The 17,788-nt window shown below is 46.8% G+C and overlaps 1 protein-coding gene across 8 annotated transcripts in view; it reads left to right on the top strand.

Annotated features, from left to right (window-relative positions):
• Positions 1–3,098: 3,098 nt before the first annotated feature.
• The window catches only part of DNAJB6 (DnaJ heat shock protein family (Hsp40) member B6), a 52,359-nt gene continuing 37,669 nt past the window's right edge, over positions 3,099–17,788 (top strand). For 5 of the 8 annotated variants that reach the window (XR_015161828.1, XM_086394681.1, XM_086394677.1 and 2 more), the window contains exon 1: positions 3,099–3,225. The gene's annotated coding sequence lies outside the window, so the exon portion shown is untranslated. Of the gene's footprint in view, positions 3,226–3,920; positions 4,090–17,788 lie in introns of all 8 variants that reach the window. The other 3 variants (XR_015161829.1, XM_086394679.1, XM_086394682.1) reach the window with 1 other exon arrangement.

Below are 17,788 nucleotides of genomic sequence, written 5' to 3'. Positions count from 1 at the left end.
CGCTGGAGGAGGGCACAGCTACCCACTCCAGTATTCTTGCCTGGAGAACTCCATGGACAGAGGAGCCTGGGGGGTTACAGTCCTTGGAGTCACAAAGAGTCGGACACGACTGAACGATGAAGACTTTCCACTTTCCTTTTGCTTTTTTTTTGTTTGGATAGGTAAGAAGTAGATTTATTCAGATTCAGAGAGAAGCACTCTCCATAGAGTGTGGGCCATCGCAGAGGGTGAGTGCAGCTTTGCATTTTTGTATGGCAGAAACCAACACAGCATTGTAAAAATTAAAAATACAAAGCAAACAAAAAAAGATTGGCTTCTTCTGAGGAGTTTTTCTCCATCTGTGCCCTGCGCCCCCCACCCCCATCCTGGTTTGAATGTCTCCCTTCTGGGTCCTGGAGCCTGTAAGCTTAGATCCCCGAAGCTCTGGCCGACAGCACCGGAAGCTCTGGCTTATGGACCTGTCTTCCTCAACGGATGCAGAGGTCCTCGAGGGGAAGAGTCCTGCCTTCTTTGAGCCCTGGTGTACAGTAGATGCTCAATGTATGCTCACCAGATGGATAAATGAAAACATACTCATGTTTATCCACAGCCATATTCAGTCTCTCACTTCACACCACTGTACTATGGAGTTATGGAAGACTCGTGATTTCAACTTCATAAACATGATTTTATTAGTTTTGAAAAGTAATAGTAAAATAAAAATATTTTACACACAAAAGTTCAAACAATACTTCAAATCATGAAAAAGAAAGTGAGGGGACTTCCCTGGTGGTTCGGTGGCTAAGACTCCAAGCTCCCGGTGCACAGGGCCCGGGTTCGATCCCTGGTCGAGGAACGAGACCCCACGTGCTGCAACTAAAGATCTGGCTGTGACAACTAGGGCCTGGCACAGCCAAATAAATATTTTTTAAAAAAGAAAAGAAAAAAGTGAGAATTGTGTGAAATACTCTTTGCTGAACATTCTTCCAGTTCTCCATGAGCGTGTTCAACTGTAGAATATGCCATCCTAGGTATGACTCTTGGGCATAAAGATTATTTGGCAACTTCCTTTATTTTTGAGAAACTGCAGGAGCAGGAGAAACTGAGAACAGAATCAAACTTTACCCTTTTGTGGGGGAAATTTGCATTTATAAGAGAAATCTCCGTTTGTATCTGCATCTTCCTCCCTCTGAGGGGCTTCCCAGGTGGCAGTGGTACAGAATCTGCCAGCAATGCTGGAGACTCCAGTTCCATCGCAGGGTTGGGAAGATCCCTGCAGGCGGAAATGGCAACCCACTGCAGTTATTCTTGCCTGGAATCTCATGGACAGAGGAGACTGGCAGGCTACAGTCCATGGGGTCGCAAAGAGAGGGACACAACTGAGAACATACATGTTAATAAAACCTGTATTTATTTTTCTCTTTTGTATTTCATTATAGGGAGTTTCATTATAACCAAGAACTGAAAAGCAAAGACAGAAAATTAAATGTGTACGGTCCCATCGACCTCTCCCTCCCCGCAAATACAATTTTACTAGAAGGAGAGCACTATACCCACTGTCTCAATAATGCAAGCTGGATACATTCGATGTTAGTAAGCATAATTACATTATTATTTTTATGGCTTGCAAAGTATTCCTGATGAGGAACAGATTATCTCCAGAGTCGATATCAGTAACCTTGTACGTTCTTTTTTCTTTCATTTTCTGTTCTTGAATTTATTACCTCAGGGCAAATTATTTACAAATGTTATTCTTCTATCAGAGATTAATTTTTCAGGATAGTAAAAATTGCCAAGCTGTCATTGAGGACCTTCATCTTTGGTTCCTGGGCTCGGGCAGGGTGCCTGTGTGCGTGTGCCGGGTCTACAAATTTTCTCCTATCACTTGCACGTTTGGCTGGGGAGAAGTCCATGCCTTTTTATCAGTTTCTCAAAGAGGCATAAGTTTCTCGACAAAGAAGAGCTATGATTTCCTGAGTATCATTATGTGATAGGCACAGAGCCCAGCGCAGACAGTGACCCTTCCCAGGAAGTCCATATCCCCATTTTACAGATGGGGAGCCAAAGTCGGTCTCCCTGCTCTTCCTTCCAACCTGCAAACTCCAAGTTAGTCCTGGCCGGGCTTCCCTTCCTACCAGGTTGCCAGCCCGAGGCCCTTCCCCCCACGCCTCTGCAAATGCAAATGCTTGCGGTTCCCTTTTGGAATCTTCTTCCACTGAAGTACCGTCCGGCAGCACCGCCATCGGAGCTAACACTTATTGTACAATGTCTTTCATCGCTGAAGATCTTCCCTGTTGTTTCACAGACCGCTCTTTACAGATGGAGTATTGGCTAACGTTCAGGGTGTTTGGCCCCCTGGAATGCCGGCAGGCACTTTGTTGGTACCGTTTGGTTTCCTTCCGACACAGTTCACTGCATGGACAGATGTTTTAATACGTATTTTTTGGAGGAAGACCAAGTTATTTGTGGCTAGCCCACTAGACTCCACGTCTCTCGCTGCTTGCATGTCCAGGTTAGCTCCCGCTCGCCTCAGGTGGGGTCTCATTAAATATGAGACGTCGCTCGTCGCCCGATAGCACTGTCTCCGCGGAGGGAAAGCCTGGGGGCCTGCAGACAGATAGGGTTGCGTGCGGCGCCGGTACTGCGGGAAATTCCAGCCCCGCCGAGGTCATCTCCTCTTCGTCAGGAGACGCGAAAACCCAACACCGCCTCGCCGCCTCGCCCGGGGAGGCTTCTGTAACCTTCCAAAGGAAGGGATCGAGAATTGACTCAGAGTAAACACATTTTCTTTTGCTAACTGGTCACCTGCCCAGAGCCAGGTAAGTAAGACAGGGAGGGCTGAAGAAACACAAGAAATGACTCCACAGAATCCAGGGCGCGAAGACCAAAACCGACAGCGCCCACGCCTCAGGCCCTGAAGGACACGGACGCCGCGCCAGGAACCGGCACGCGGCGGGCCTCGCCTGCGCATGCGCGCTGTCTGCCGCGTCCGGGGCCGCGCAGAATCTTCGGGAAGGCGGGGGAGGAGGGGGTCGGGGCGGTCGGGGCTTTGCGCACGCGCGGCCTCAGGGCCGGGCGGAAGTGTCGTCGCCGCGCCGCCGCCGCCTGACGCACTTCCTGTTTGTTGTTGGAGAAAGGAGAGAAAGGAAAGCGCGAGGACCGTCGCCGCCTCCGCCACCGCGCCGGAGCCGAGGAGCCCCGGCCGTAGCCCCAGCGCGCCTTCCGCCGCTGGCTCCCGCGTCGTCGGTGAGGGCCGCCAGCGGCCGGGGCGAGGGCCCGGCGGCCCAGCTGACCCGGACCTCGGCTGCGGCTTGTGGGGCCGGGGGCCGAGGACTCGGGGAAGGGGCCTGAGGGCTGGAGACGGGTTTGGTGTGGGGCCGGGGCCGGGCCGGGCCGGGCCGGGCGCGCCGGGGCCGGCGGCAGGCCGCGGGCCGGGCTGGGGGTCGCGCGTCGGGGCGGGCTCCGGCCGTCCCCTCGCCTCCTTCAGCGCGCCTCCCCCCGCCTCGGCCGCCGCCTGACCCGGCGGCCCCCTCCTCCCGGCGCCCTGGGGGCCCCGCGCCGGCGGTTGGGGCCGGGCGGGTGCCGGGACCGGGCGGCGGGCTCGGGGAAGGGGGCGAGGGATCTGTCGCGTGGGAGGCTGAGGGTCTGAGTGTTTGAAGGCCCCGCGGGGACGTCCCTGAGCCCAGGAGGGAGGCGGGTTTGCGGGAGGAGTGGGGGGCCGCGTGTCCGGAACTCCCCGCCGGCTCCTCCGAAGCGTGTGGATGGTCGGTCGAAACGAAGTGTTTGGCTTTCTGCTCACCAAAACGGTTCGCTTGGTTTCTGTTCAGGGTGTATGGCAGTTTATATAACTGAAGTTTCTGTCAAGTTTTGCCCAAGTAAGGAAAGAGTTGACGCAAGAAGTGAAAATTGCAAACTTGGGTTGTCTCGCGAAATGTTTTCAGAGTGTGTGTCGCCAGTCAGGACGTTTCAATCTCACTGCCAACCCACGGACCACGGGAAGGACACGGCCTTTGTGGACAGGTCTCCGCACCGCCCGGGGGCTGCCTGGCACGCGTGGGCGGGGCGGCGCCCTCTGTGTTCCCAACGTTTTATCGCAGTTGTGGAATCGTGGTAAGACTTTATGGCTGGAATCTTCTAAGGCGACTAATTGATTTAGTGGAAAAGTTAGGCCGAATGACCAAAAAAGGAAAGAGAAACTCTTATCATTTGAACTTGCTCATGTTTCAGTCGCTTTTTTTCTAGTAGTTAAGCGAATCAGTGTTATCTTGATTTGTGAAAGGCATTTTGTATTTCTTTCCCCAACCTGTTTCTAGACCACCGCTCCCCTGATTGTTTCTGGGAAGTTTAATTCACACTTCTCTTGTTTCCAGTCAGAGGCCTCAGCTCCTGTGGGTGTGTTTGTGTGCGTTAGTCCCTCATTCCTGTCCGGCTCTGCTACGCTATGGACTCGAGTCCGCTTGCCTTTTCTGTCATGGGATTCTCCAGGCCAGAATACTGGAGTGGGTAGCCGTTCCCTTTTCCAGGGGATCTTCCCAACCCAGGGATCGAACCCAAGTCTCCTGCATTGCAGGCGGATTCTTTGCCCTCTGAGCCATTATCAATGTCCTTTGTGCGTGCTGTCTAAGGAGCTGTGGAATTTGGGGGGTTATGCAGAGTATGAACTTGGGGAGTAAATTGGCTCGGTTAGTCGTTTGTGGGTGTGGATGACTTGAAGTGGGAGGAGAACAAAAGGGGATGAGATGTTGGTTTTACAGATTGGCTTAAGCAGGCTTGGTGTGTAGTGCTGTACAATTGGAGAAAGTTGGGAATTTAGGGGTTTTTCCAAAAATTTGACTTGTGTTCAGCACCCTCTTAAAAATATCATTGTTTTAAATTCGTTTTTCTTGACCTGAAAGTGATAGATTTGGCTGCAGGAGAGAGACTTACCTGGAGGGCTGGGTGGAGACTATGGTTTGAGTAATACTCTGGATACTAAGTGGAGGATAGGGAGTTGTGGTGTGACTACCTGCAGCGAGTGGCAAACAATAGCCTTACTCTTCAGGTAAACCCATTGAATTTTAGGTGTTTGATCTCAGGGGAGAACCATTTTCCCTTGTATTGACTCTCTTTTGAACAGCTCCAAACAAGAGAATTGTACTCCTCACCTTTTCCACCTGGACTCAGGTTTGGGGTGAAATGCGTCTGTACCTTTCATAGTTTTAAAGAAGACACAGTTATTTTCAGTTCGGTTTTTCAGCATCGCAGTGTAATCCTCAGCGTGTCAGCTTAGTGATGTAGAGGTCACCTACCTTCCACTGGCGTGCAGTCGTATGCTCTTTCAAGGTCAGCTGCTGCTACCTTGGTTAATGCTTAAAGATGATTAAATGTCACTCTTGGTGTCTGTTGGTAAGAAGTAAGTGAACGTAGTCAGTCTTTTGATATCTTAACAGAATTTTTAGAAAGTGTGTTTTGTTTTTGCTTTTTCACTTCCTTGGAAATGATCTAGAATGTAGGCCTGTGTTCTGTGTTATAAACCTGGTTTGCCTAAAATTCGTCCAGGACGCCACCCAGTGGCAAGAGCAGGTTAACTGCGGGCTTATTTGTGAATTAAGATGGGATCAGTGGCAAGGTTTAAGAAGTGCTGTGGTTTCTCTTCGTGAATAAAATTTAAAGAGAATTTCAAGCTTAAAAAAAGTGAAATGAAGAAGAGAGAAGTTAGTGAAGGTAAGAATAGTGCATAGAAAGACAATTTTAAAGCCTGACTGAAGAAATCAGGCTTACTGGATTTGTCAACAAGAAAAAAAGTTGGTGCTTCTGTTATAGATTATAAGGTGTTTTTCAAACTTTTATTTTTAGGGAGACATACAAAAAATAGTTGACTCCTTTTGTTTCAATATCCTACTTAAGAAATAAATGTTGGAGAGTGCTTTAGAGGGCAACCTTGCACCTATCCATTCTTTTATTAGAGTAAAATTTTTACTTTATTTCTAAACTGAAAAAAGGTAAATTTTAAAAATACTTCATTTTTAAAGTGAGGGGAGTTTCTGGAAAAAAGACTAAAAGGTTAAGTTTCTAAGTGTTGCAGTATATATCAAAGTAGAGAAGGTTCCGTCTAATTTATATTCTAAACCTTACTTCAAAAGCTATACCTTATTTAGGCATAGTTTGGTTTTCTCTGAAAATTGTTAACCTATTTGTAAGGACTTCTTGACTATTCTAAATAAAAGGCAGTAGTCATCGCATTTGGCCATGAGGCAGTGGCTCTATTTGTGTGTCAGAATAGTCCAGGTATTTTAGGTTTCTTAAACTCAGGTGCAAAGATCACACGTCTTTGGAATGGTGATTTCTTACGGCAGCTGTGACTTTGTGTCTTTTGAAATTTTCATCCTACCCTTTTCCCCGAGAGGTGGGGAAAAGGTGGCCCACTCCAGTGTTCGTGTCTGGAGAATCCCTCGGAGAGCAGAGCCTGGCAGGCTACAGTCCGTGGGGTCGCGGAGTCGGACACGGCCGAGTGACTCTCACTCTTTCACTGTGTGTGTGCTGGCGCACTGGGCCCTCCTGTGAGGGCCTTTGGGCAGACCTGGAGTTTTCCATCGTGTGTTTCTGTGACTGTAGTGTTGTCCTGGACTCAGAGTGCTCAGAAAATATCGGTTGAATTGGATCCTTTTTTCCTGGTTTATCTGTGCCCCTTCTGTGGTTAATAATGGAATCCAGAGCTTAGGGGAGTTTAGAGAACAATATAGCTAGCATACAGATTGAGTTCACAAGTACCAGGACTGATGAAATACCAATACTTGCCATGTATTATTTTAATGAAAGGAAGTTAGTCATACCTGTAAGTGTCTAATGGGTGATGATTGCCAGATGAGAGAATGGTCTTGGATCTTGAGTTATAGAGGAAATAAATTCCCTTGTTTGTTTCTGGAATACTTTAAGGCATGTTGAGTAAGAACAAGATACGGAAGAAGATGATTTGTGATAAGGAATGACAGTTGACTTCTGTCTTTGCCCCCTACTCTCTGGTACATCTCGTTCATCAGATAATGAGATGATGTGGAGGAACTTGTCCACGTTCGCCATCTATTTCTTTTTAAACTTGCCCCTTTCCTTTCTATTAAGCAATAGTATTGCACAAAATTAGTTCCATGTCACAACATGAATTCAGCATTTAAACAAGGTTTTAAGTTTCTCCACTCGTAAGTTAGAAGTAACAAGTATTTTGATTTGCTGATTTCTTAAGCTGAGGAATAGAGAATGTCTTCAAGAGACAAATTGCATTATGTAAAACATTGTGTAATGTGTAGCAATCTGTGGGGGCAAAACTATCTGGAAGGAGGAATGTTGATTTTCTCCCTTCGGCTCCATTTTCAACATGGAGTCTCTTGGATTGGAAGGGAATAAGGAGCATTTTTATTGCAAGCAGAGCAAGGTTTTTTAGATTTAGATGGAGAGATATCTGAGAACAGTCTCTTGGGTGGAAAGATGGTTATTTAAAAATTTTTTTTGCTGTGCTGTGTGGCATGTGGGATCTTAGTTCCCCATCCAGGGATCAGACCTGTGCCTCCTGCAGGGGGATTGAGGAGCCCAGTCTACTGGGCTGCCAGGGAATTCTCAAAGTTGTTAGGTTAGCCCAGTTACACACTTTTAATTTGTGCGGACAGGCAAGATTTGGGACGACATAGCCAAAGGACTCAGTGCAGAGATGTCTTTGTCATACCCCGAGCTTGAGGAACATGACTCGGGGTCATCGTGTAGAGGCAGGAAGACCGACGTGTTGGTAGCAGTCGCGTTGGGCACAAAAGTTCTTTAGTGTCGATGAGACCATGGGACCTGTGTAATGACTTGGCAGTTCTCCTTTAGAAATTCAATAGAGACAGGGTTGTAACTTAAAAGGGACTAGTTAAGCTGTTGAAGAAACTTGGCCTTTCAGAGCTCTCTCTCAGGGCACCTCTTCTGGATGGACATTTGTGACTGTCACCTGAGGTACTTGTTTAGCACCTTGATATTCATCTTGCATGTGAATAGTTGAGTTAGAGGGAAAGGAAATGCTTCTCTGAATGGGCCATTGTAAGTTAAATTCTACACATCCATCCTCGAACCCCCCCCTTAACCATTGAGATGAGCCTTGGAAGGTTTACAGATGTGTCTCAAGAGTTTGCGGGCGTTGTGGTGTGTGCCCCTTGAGACCTGTACAGTCACTCTCACTCTCAGAAGGAGGGGCGTCCTGGGAAACCCTTTCTGAGCCGCAAAGGTCTGAAGGGAAGAAGCAGTTAGCTGAGGACCCATCTTGCCCACCGATGCACAAAATAAATGGAGGGGAAGCCCAGGTGCTCACAGGCAGTTCACAGCTGTTGCTCCTCGAGGCTGAGGAGCTGTGTGTGGTCCCTGGGAAGGTGCCGCTCACTGCTGGAGTGGGCACTGCTGCCAACGTTTCTTTTTCTTGTAAAAGTGAAAATCCTCTTCAAATTTCTTGTGATTGTCAAAAACAGGTACTAAATGTGGGCTTTTTTTTTTTTTTTTTTTAATTATATACTTGGCTGCACCAGGTCTCAGCTGTGGCATGAGGGGTCTTTAGTGGTGGCACGCCAACTCCCAGCTGTGCCCATGGGATCCAGTTCCCCAGCCCGGGCCCTGCATTGGGAGCGTGGAGTCCCAGCCACTGGATCACCAGGGAAGTTCCGTGTGGGTCTTTCTTAAAGGTGAAGTATTGTGACGAGAGCTCTGGAAAAGCAGGGGACATCTGTGTTACTGAACTGGTCAAGGGGTGAAAGACTGCAGCAGCGCGATGTTCATACTGACGACCCCCTCTTTGTCAGCTGTGCGTCTCTCCTTCCAGGGTGCCTTGAGATAGTAGCTAAATACCGTGTGAAACCATGTTTGGTGGTAAGTACAAACAAGTACTCCTTGTTTGAGCATTTATAATTTTGGTTTTGATGTGTGTAGTGGTAGTTCAGGCCCAGGCAGACCCCGTTTTATAGCGGGTCACTTGAGTGCAGGTGTTGCCTTTTTTTTTTCCTGAACAAATTGATGGTTTGTGACAACCTTGCGTCGATCAAGTCTATTGGCCCCATTTTTCTCACAGCATTTGCTCACTTTGTGACTGCCAGTTTGGTAATTCTCATGGTATTTCAAGGTTTTTCATTATTACGTTAATGATCTGTGATCTCTGATGTTACTATTGTAATTGTTCTAGGTCCTTCTAAGACCATCTTAGACCCTGTGTTCTGACTGCTTCACCGACCCACTGTCTTTCTCCCCCTCCTCAGGCCTCCCTGTTCTCTGAGACACAACAATACTGAAATTAGGCCAGTTATATCTCTGCAGTGGGCTCTTCAAGTGAAAGGAAGAGTCTCCCCTCTCATTTTAAATTAGAAGCCAGGAATGGAGATGTTTACTGACGAAGGCCTGTGGAAAGCTGGAGCTAGGCCTCTTGTGCTGAACAGCCAGCTTCTGAATGCAAAGAAAAGATGCTTGAAGGAAAGTGCTACTCCAGTGAACACGTGAGTGGTGAGAAAGCAGAATCGCCTTTCTGCTGTTGTGGAGAAAGCCCAGGCACAGCCCTAACTCTTGAGTTCTGTGAAGGCTGACAGAGATGAGGAAGCTGCCGGGGAAAGTCTGAAGCTGGCAGAAGCTGGTTCATGGAGTTTGAGGAAAGAAGCTGTCTCTGTGACATCAAGCGCAGGTGAAGCAGCAAGCGCTGATGTGGAAGCTGTAGCAGGTTATCCAGAAGATCGAGCGCAGAGCATCGGAGAAGGCGGCTACACCGAGCAGCAGGTTTTCAGTGAGGATGAGTCAGCCTGACGTTGGAAGAAGACACTGTCGGGATGTTCACACTAGAGAGAAGTCAGCACCTGTCAGCATCTGAGGACAGGCAGGCTCTCTGAGAGGCTAATGTGGTGGGGGACTTGGAGCTGAAGCCAGTGCTCGACCATCTGGGAACCCTGGGGCCCTTGTGAACTACGCTAACCCTGCTCTGCCTGTGCTCTGTAAACGGAACAAGGCCTGGATGGCGGCACATCTGTCGACAGCGCGGTTTCCTGAATATTTTACACCCACTGTTGAGACCTACTGCTCAGATTAAAAAATTATTTAAAAATTACTGCTCATTGACAATGACCCGAGAACTCTGGAGATATATAGTGAAATTCATGTTCTTTTCATTCCAGCTAGCACAATCTCCATTTTGCCGCCCATGGGTCAAGGAGTAATTTTAGACTTTCCAGTCTTGTTATTTAAGAAATACACTTTGTAAGGCTATTGGTGCCATAGATAGTGATTCCTCTGATGATCTGGGCAAAGTCAGTTGAAAACTGTCTGGGAAGGACTCACTGTTCTAGATGCCCTTAAGAACATTTGCAATTCATGGGAAGAGGTCAAAACACCAACTAATTATAATTAACAGGAGTTGGGGATAAGTTGGTTCTGATCCTCATGGATGACTTGAGTTCAAGACTCAGTGGGGGAAGTAACGGCAGATGTGGTGGAGACAGCTGGAGAACTAGAATTAGAAGTGGAGCCTGAAGATGGGACTGAACTGCTGCAGTCTTACAGGAACGTGTGAGTGGATGAGGAGTTGCTTCTTTAAAAGAATGCGCAAAGAAAGTGGTTTCTTGAGATGGAATCTACTGGTGAAGATTGTTGACCTAACAGCAGATTGAGAATATTACATAAACTTAGTTGAAAAAGCAGTGGCAGTATTTGAGGATTGAGTCCAATTTTGAAAGAAGTTTGAAAGATGGCATAGGCTGGCTACAGTCATGGCATGGCCTGGTGGCATAGGCTGGCTCCGTAAACTTATTTCTTTGCCCCACTGTGTCTGTAACCTTTCCCCAATACTGTTCATACTTTCTTAATTGTGTATGCCTAAGTTTTTTTTTACATGTCTGTCTTCTGAACTTGGTAACTTGGTCCCAGAAGTGTCACGATTGTTTTTGCGTAGTAAATATACATAAATCTGCTCAGAATTACTTTAGTTTTTACTGAGAATGAGTGTGTTGATGGTATAATTGGTACCCAGAAGGTTTTGATCTGTTGAGTCAGTGAGCCAAGATACCAAGGTGGAGTGTATCGGGCGAGCCTTGGACTTCACTTACCTGGAGAGCCACAGTTGCACAAAGGGAACCTCAGGGGAGAGGGCGTGGTCGCAGGCCTGGAAAGGCTGAGGCTTAGCCCAGGTGTGTTGACCATCGAGTTCCAAGGTTTCCCAGGAGAGCTGACACAGCGCTGACAACTTGAGTTGAGAAGGGAAAAACAGTAGTGGGGTCCACTGTGCCTCCTGCAGTGGGAGGGCGGAGTGTGGGCGCCTGGACCACCAGAACATCCCTGGTGTCTGTGCTTGAAATGCATGACAGTCACTCAAGGTACCAGAGAGAGAAATGCCAGGGATTTAAGGTATAGCATAAGCAATACAGTTAACGCTGCTATACGTTATATGAGCTTCCCCGATGGCTCAGATGGTAAAGAGTTAAGAGTAAATCCTAAGAGTTCTCATCACAAGGAAAAAATACTTTTCTATTTTTTTTATTTTGTATTTATATGAGATGGTTGTCATTGTTTAGTTGCTAAGTCATGTCTGACTCTTTTGTGACCTCATGAACTGTAGCCTGCCAGGCTACAGGCTCCTCTGTCCATGGGATTTCCCAGGCAAGAATACTGGAGTGGGTTGCTAGTTCCTTCTTTAGGAGATCTTCCTGACCCAGGGATCAAACCCAAGTCTCCTGCACTGGCGGGCAGGTTCTTTACCGCTGAGCCCCCAGGGAAGCCCCATATGAGATGACAGATGTTCACTAAACTGATCGCAGTAATCCTGTCATGATGCAAGTCAGGTTGTGATTCGGTACACCTTAAATGTGCATAGTGGTGTATGCCAGTTATGTCTCAATGAAACTGGAAGAAGAAAATACACGCCAGCCATTCTTTTGATGTTCAGAATCCCTTCTGATCTGTGGATGTTTCATCAGTTTTGTTCTGGTGTCATTTTGACGTCGTTGTACTTTTTTCTCTTTTTGACTTATTTTTAACTTTTTATTTTGAAACCATTGTGTATTTATAGAAGAGTTGCGGACCTAATACAAGAGTTTTCCTGTATGCCTCTTACCCAGCTTTCCTTAGTATAACATGTAACCATGGTGTGTTTATGAAAAATAAACAATTAGGTTGGTATAGTACTGTTAACTACAGACTGCATTCACATCACACCAGTTTCCTGCCCCACCCCCACCCCCCAGCATTCTCTTGCTGCCCCAGATAGCAGTCCAGGAGCTCAGACAGCACTTAGTTATCATTTACTCTTAGTCACTTCCAAGCTTGCACTGTTCCGCCAGTCTTTCCTTGTTTTTTTCCTGACCAGGCCTGTAGTTTTTGCTGGTAGCATCTTTACTTTGTTGACTGACAACATCTCCTAGGCTCGTGTTGTACCTTTTCTGTTCCAGACCTAGCGTTAGCTAGGGCAGTAAAGCGCCATTCCAGGAATCCCCAGTGGAGCCGACCGAGTCCTTTAGAGCTGGTTCTTTCTGGTCTGGACAGCATGTTGTATCTGTTGTGATACCGTTTGCATATTTATAGCTCATCTTGGCTGTGAGAAAAGAGGCTCCCACAGGATTTCAGAAAGGGTATCTGGTGCCACCAAAGATAGAGAAAAGTGAAGGGGTTTGAGGGGTCTGCAGTGAGCCACACAAAACTGTGGGTTGGTTTGTTGTGTGTGGGTGGAGCGGTGTGGAGCGAGGCGAGGCTTTCCAGCCGGGGAGTAGAATTATAGAAAAAGGCCAGGTGGGAGTGGGGAGGACAGAGCGTGAGATGTGGTCATGTTCTATTTGGAGTGTCTTGTCAGACGTCCAAGTGGCTGTGTTGAGAGCCATCTGTCTATTTGTGTCTGAAATGCCAAAGTGAGGCCTGTGGTTGGGGCTAACAGGAGGGAATCATTGCTCCATAAACGGTATTTCAATAACAGAGCAGATGAAAGCGCGGGAGTAGGGTGAGAGGGCTCTGAGTCCCCGGCGTTCCCACAGCTGACTGAGGGGAGCAGGCGGGCAGGTAGAAGGCAAACTGGGGGCCTCCGAGAAGAAAGCCCGTGTGTGCTCGGGTTTGCCAAGCCCACCAGCCTGAGCCCTGAAAATGTGCCCTGGGTGTTAACGGGGGAAGCGCTTCCTCGTGACCGTAAATCAGAGTAAAGTTCAAGCGGTGGGCCGGCCGGGTGCTGGCCAGGACTGTGGTGGAGGCACTTCCTTCTGGGGCAGTCTCCACTAAGAAAGAGCGAGCCCCCATGGCCAAGTGCCTCTGTCCCCGGGGCTGGTGCCTGTGAAGCTTGTGTGCCCCCCAGCCCAGGGCTGGTCCTGGGGGTGGACGGCTCATCCCAGGGGGTGCTGCAGGTGCCAGCAGTGGTCACCTCTGGTGGACATGGCCCGAGTTGAGGCCCATCCTGCCGCATCTGTGCTGCCTGCCTCAAGGGTCTTGCTCTTCCCACCATGGTCAGCACAGACACTGGCGCCTTGTTGCCAATGCAGGGCAACGCAATTGGACTTAGGACACGGTGAGCTTTGCACTAGGAACAAAGGTGTGTTCTTGTTCACCCGCTAAGTTTGTGACCCCACGGACTGCAACACGCCAAGCTTCCCTGACCTTCTCTGTCTGCTGAAGTGGGCTCAGACTCACGTCCGTTGAGTCAGTGGTGCCATCCAGCCATCTCATCCTGTCGCCCCCTTCTCCTCCTGCCCTCAGTCTCTCCCAGCATCAGGGTCTTTTCCGTGAGTCAGCTCTTCACACCAGGTGGCCAGAGTATTGGAGTTTCAGCTTTAGTGTCAGTCAGTTGACTCCAGGTCTTGTTTTGCTGACTGTATAGAGCTTCTCCATCTTTGACTGCAAAGATTTTGATGTTGGCCATCTGGTGATGTCCGTGTATAGAGTTGTCTCTTGTGTTGCTGAAAGAAGGTGTTTGCTATGACCCGTGAATTCTCTTGACAGAGCCTTTGCCCTGCTTCATTTTATACTCCAAAGCCAGACTTGCCTGTTACTCCAGGTATCTCTCGACTTGCTACTTTTCGCATTCCAATCCCCAATGATGAAAAAGACATCTTTTTTTTTTTTTGGTGTTCCAAAAAGTCTCCTGGGGCTTCACAGAACCATTCAGCTGTAGCTTACTCGACATTAGTGGTTGGGCATAGACTTGGATTACCAGGGTGTTGAGTGGTGTGCCTTGGAAGTGAGCCGAGATGATTGTGTCATTTTTAGATTGCACCCCAGTACTGCATTTTGGACCTTTTTGTTGACGTGAGGGGTACTCCATTTCTTCTAAGGGATTCTTGCCCGCATTAGTAGTTTTAATTGTCATCTGAGTTAAATTCACCCATTCCCATCCATTTTAGTTCACTGATTCCTAAAAGTGTCAGTGTTCATTCTTGCCATCTTGACCATGTCAAGTTTACCTGATTCATGGACCTAACATTACAGGTTTATATACAATATTCTTTACAGCGTTAAACTTTACTTTCACTACCAGACACATCCAAAACTCAGCATCACTTCAGCTTTGGCCCAGCCTCTTCATTCTTTCTGGGACTATTTCTCTGCTCTTTGCCAGTAGCATTTTAGACACTTACTGACCCAGGGTTACTCATCTCTGGCGTCATATCTTTTTGCCTTTTCATACAGTTAATGGGGTTCTTGGGGCAAGAATATTGGAGTGGTTTGCCATTCTCCCCTCCAGTGGAGCATTTTTTGTTAGAACTATCCACCTTGAAACGCCCGTCTTGGGTGGCTGGGCACGACATTGTTCATAGCTTCATTGAGTTAAACCTGACTGTGATCCATGTGATCACTTTGGTTAGCTTTCTGTGATTGTGTTTTTGGTTCTGGAGGCTGTGGGATTGTAGTTCTTGCTGCTTCTGTCTACCCTCTGACGGATGAGGATTAATGGCTTATGCAGGTTTCCTGATGGGAGGGACTGGCTGTGGGGAAAAATGAGCCTTGCTCTGGTGGAGACCCTCGCACACTCACAGGCACGTCTGGTGCAGTCTCCTGTGGGGTCACTGCTCCTTTCCCCCCTGTCCTGGTGCACACAGGCTGTTGTTTGCTGTTGTTGTCTGCAGGAGTCTGTTTCCCCCTTCAGGAGGTTCTGAAGTGTCTTAAGTGGTGGCATCCGGTACACTGGTGACCTGGTCACATGTGGTCAGGCAGTGGCTTACTGTTAGGAGAGGGAAGCTCCGTCCTGAGGCCTCTCCCCACGTCCCTTTGGTGACTGTGGTCTGGTGGTGTCTCTCCACATGCCTTGTTTCTGCCGGGTGCTGAGATGTCCCCTGGTAGCTGCAGCAGCTGAAGCTCAGAAGTCAGAGTAACCGCCGAGGGAGTCACTCGTCGGCAGAGGGTCGGTTAGGCGAGTCTCCTGTTGGCTGAGAGTCCGTTGTTAGCAGACTGAAGCACAGGTGCTGCCTGCTGGCTCCTGCTGCGCTCCAGCTGCCCTTGGCCCTGGGCAGGTGTCTCATCCCCAAAGGCGTGCGGTTGCTACCTTCCATGGCGCCTACCAGCCATGGCTTCTGAGCAGTGTGCTTTGGATTGTGGAACTACCAGTGAGGAACACTTCTGTCTTATAATTGGGTGCTCACTCCCATGTCTGATTGCATTTAAAACGAGATCCCCAGTATTTTATGTTGAGCATATGCAGACACAGTCGAAAAAACTGGACATTGAAAAAGGTACACCTCCAGTTAGTGTTTTGTTAATCTTGTTATGTGTCTATCACAGCTGATTTTAACGTTAAAGTGGATAAGTACAAGAAAATATTTTTTTTTTCTATTTTGTAATTTAAAAAAAACTCTGGGATTTTATTTGATGAAGATATCTATTTATTAATATTTTTATATTCTAAATACTGGCAAATGTTGTCTGTTTGGAGTTCTTAACTTTCTAACGTTTGTAGCTTTTATTAATGTATTTGAGGTCCTTAATTTCACTTTGGCCAGTTGATGAAATTGATATGTAGTCCATGTACGTCTGAATATCCTAACATCCTTATCATTTTTTTGACCCAAAGGCGTTCTTAAAAAACGTTTGTTACCACAGCTGTTTCTTTGTGGTCTCAGGTGGTGGTTAAGTTTACTCCACCTCGTGGGTGTGTGCTTGGTGTTTTATAGTAGTTAGCTTCAGGTCCCTGTTTTATGTCCCATTACATCAGGTCTGTTAAATGTGCTCAAATCGTACAAGTTAACTCTGTCTGATATGATTGTGGGTGTGTCTTTTTAAAAATGTTTTTATTTATGAATTTCAACATAGCTTATTTTTTACTTGACAGAAAATGCACCCTGTTCTAAGTGAAAGCTTCAGGGCATTACGTTCACATTGTTGTCTGTCTTATCAGTACCGTCATCTCCAGAACGTTTCTGTGCTCCCACTTTGAAACTCTGTGCCCACTAAATGGTCACTCCCCCTCCCCCTCCCATCCAGGCCTGCAGGGATGTTTCCTTTTCCCCCTTGTAACACGCGTCCTGATTGGAAGTTGTCGAGGCCGTGTGAGTTTATCCGCGAGAATCTGTGGTTCCTCAGTGGGCCGTGTTCCACCGCTTCCTTCCATAGACTCCTGTTGCGGACACAGCTTCCTTGGTGTTGCCTCGTGCATCTTTCCTACGCCATAACCTTGGATTTTTTTCTGTCTCTTGAGTGTACAGTTGACCCTTGAACAATGTGGGACTTAGAGGTGCAGACCCCCCACAGTTGAAAAGCTGTGCATGACTCTTGACTCCCCCAAAACTTACCTAATAGACTACTGCTGACTGGAGCCTTACCAATAACGAACATTGATTAGCACATACTTTGTGTGTTATGTTGCTGTATTCCTAAAGTAAGCTAGAGAAAATATTAAAAAAATTTTTAAAGAGAAATTGTATTAACTATATTTATTTATTGATACCATAAGTTTATATTTTTACAAGATGGATTGTCTGTTAGTATCTACATCAATATTGTCTTACATGATACCAAATCCTGTAGATGTGTTAGTAACACAGGCCAAGAAAAATGAAAAGATAATGTAAAGAAGAAATTCATTGTTGTTTATAAGTATAATTCATCCATTATAACGAAGTGGGAGCAGTATGGTTGCTTTATGGCCACCTAGTGTAATCGATGATTGTTCACAGTAGCCTAGCCTATACACTAGTGAATCCATTGTGACATACAGCATTGCACTCATTCATAATACGGTATTGGAAACACTTTTTTTTTTTTTAAACCACCTACCTATGATGATCAACTGATACTGGGGGTATGTAATCCTTTGAAAGCAAAGTTACAGAACAGAAAACTAAAATGTTGCTGTTCAATCAATCATTTTGTATTAAATGTCACTCCCTTATGCCTTTGCATTCTTGACACACTTAAAAATTTTTTTTTTCAGTATTTCTAGGCTCCATGGTTCTTCTGTGAGCTTTTTCAAGTTGTTGTAAGTCTCCAAAAATTTTTTACCAATATGTTTATTGAGAAAAATGTGCACGCAAGTAGACCTGTGCAGCCAAACCCGCCTTATTCAAAGGTCATTTGTAGGTTTTTTAAAAATTAAGTTTTGATGAAATTACGGTACACAACGCACACCGTAAACTTACACAAGTAACCTTGTGTCAATTGTATCTGGATAAAGCTAGAAAAATTTCCTAAAACAATTTTAGGAAGTCATTGATCTTAATTTTGTTACTGTTTGAATTACATGAGTTAATGTTTACAGAACACGTAGAATTATTCCCACTAAACGTGTTTTGTTAAAATAAAAAATATTAAAGTCCTGCCTTGTGATTTTTCACAAAGTTTCCTGTGTGTGCCTTCCTCTCATCGATAAGGTTACATCTTA

This window comes from Bos grunniens, chromosome 4 (genome assembly GCF_055505025.1).
Source record: "Bos grunniens cultivar Pamir isolate PY7600 chromosome 4, Bosgru_T2T1.0, whole genome shotgun sequence".
Classification (NCBI taxonomy): domain Eukaryota; kingdom Metazoa; phylum Chordata; class Mammalia; order Artiodactyla; family Bovidae; genus Bos; species Bos grunniens.
The sequence above is the reverse complement of the archived record's forward strand: the minus strand, read 5'-3'. Positions and strand labels throughout refer to the sequence as shown.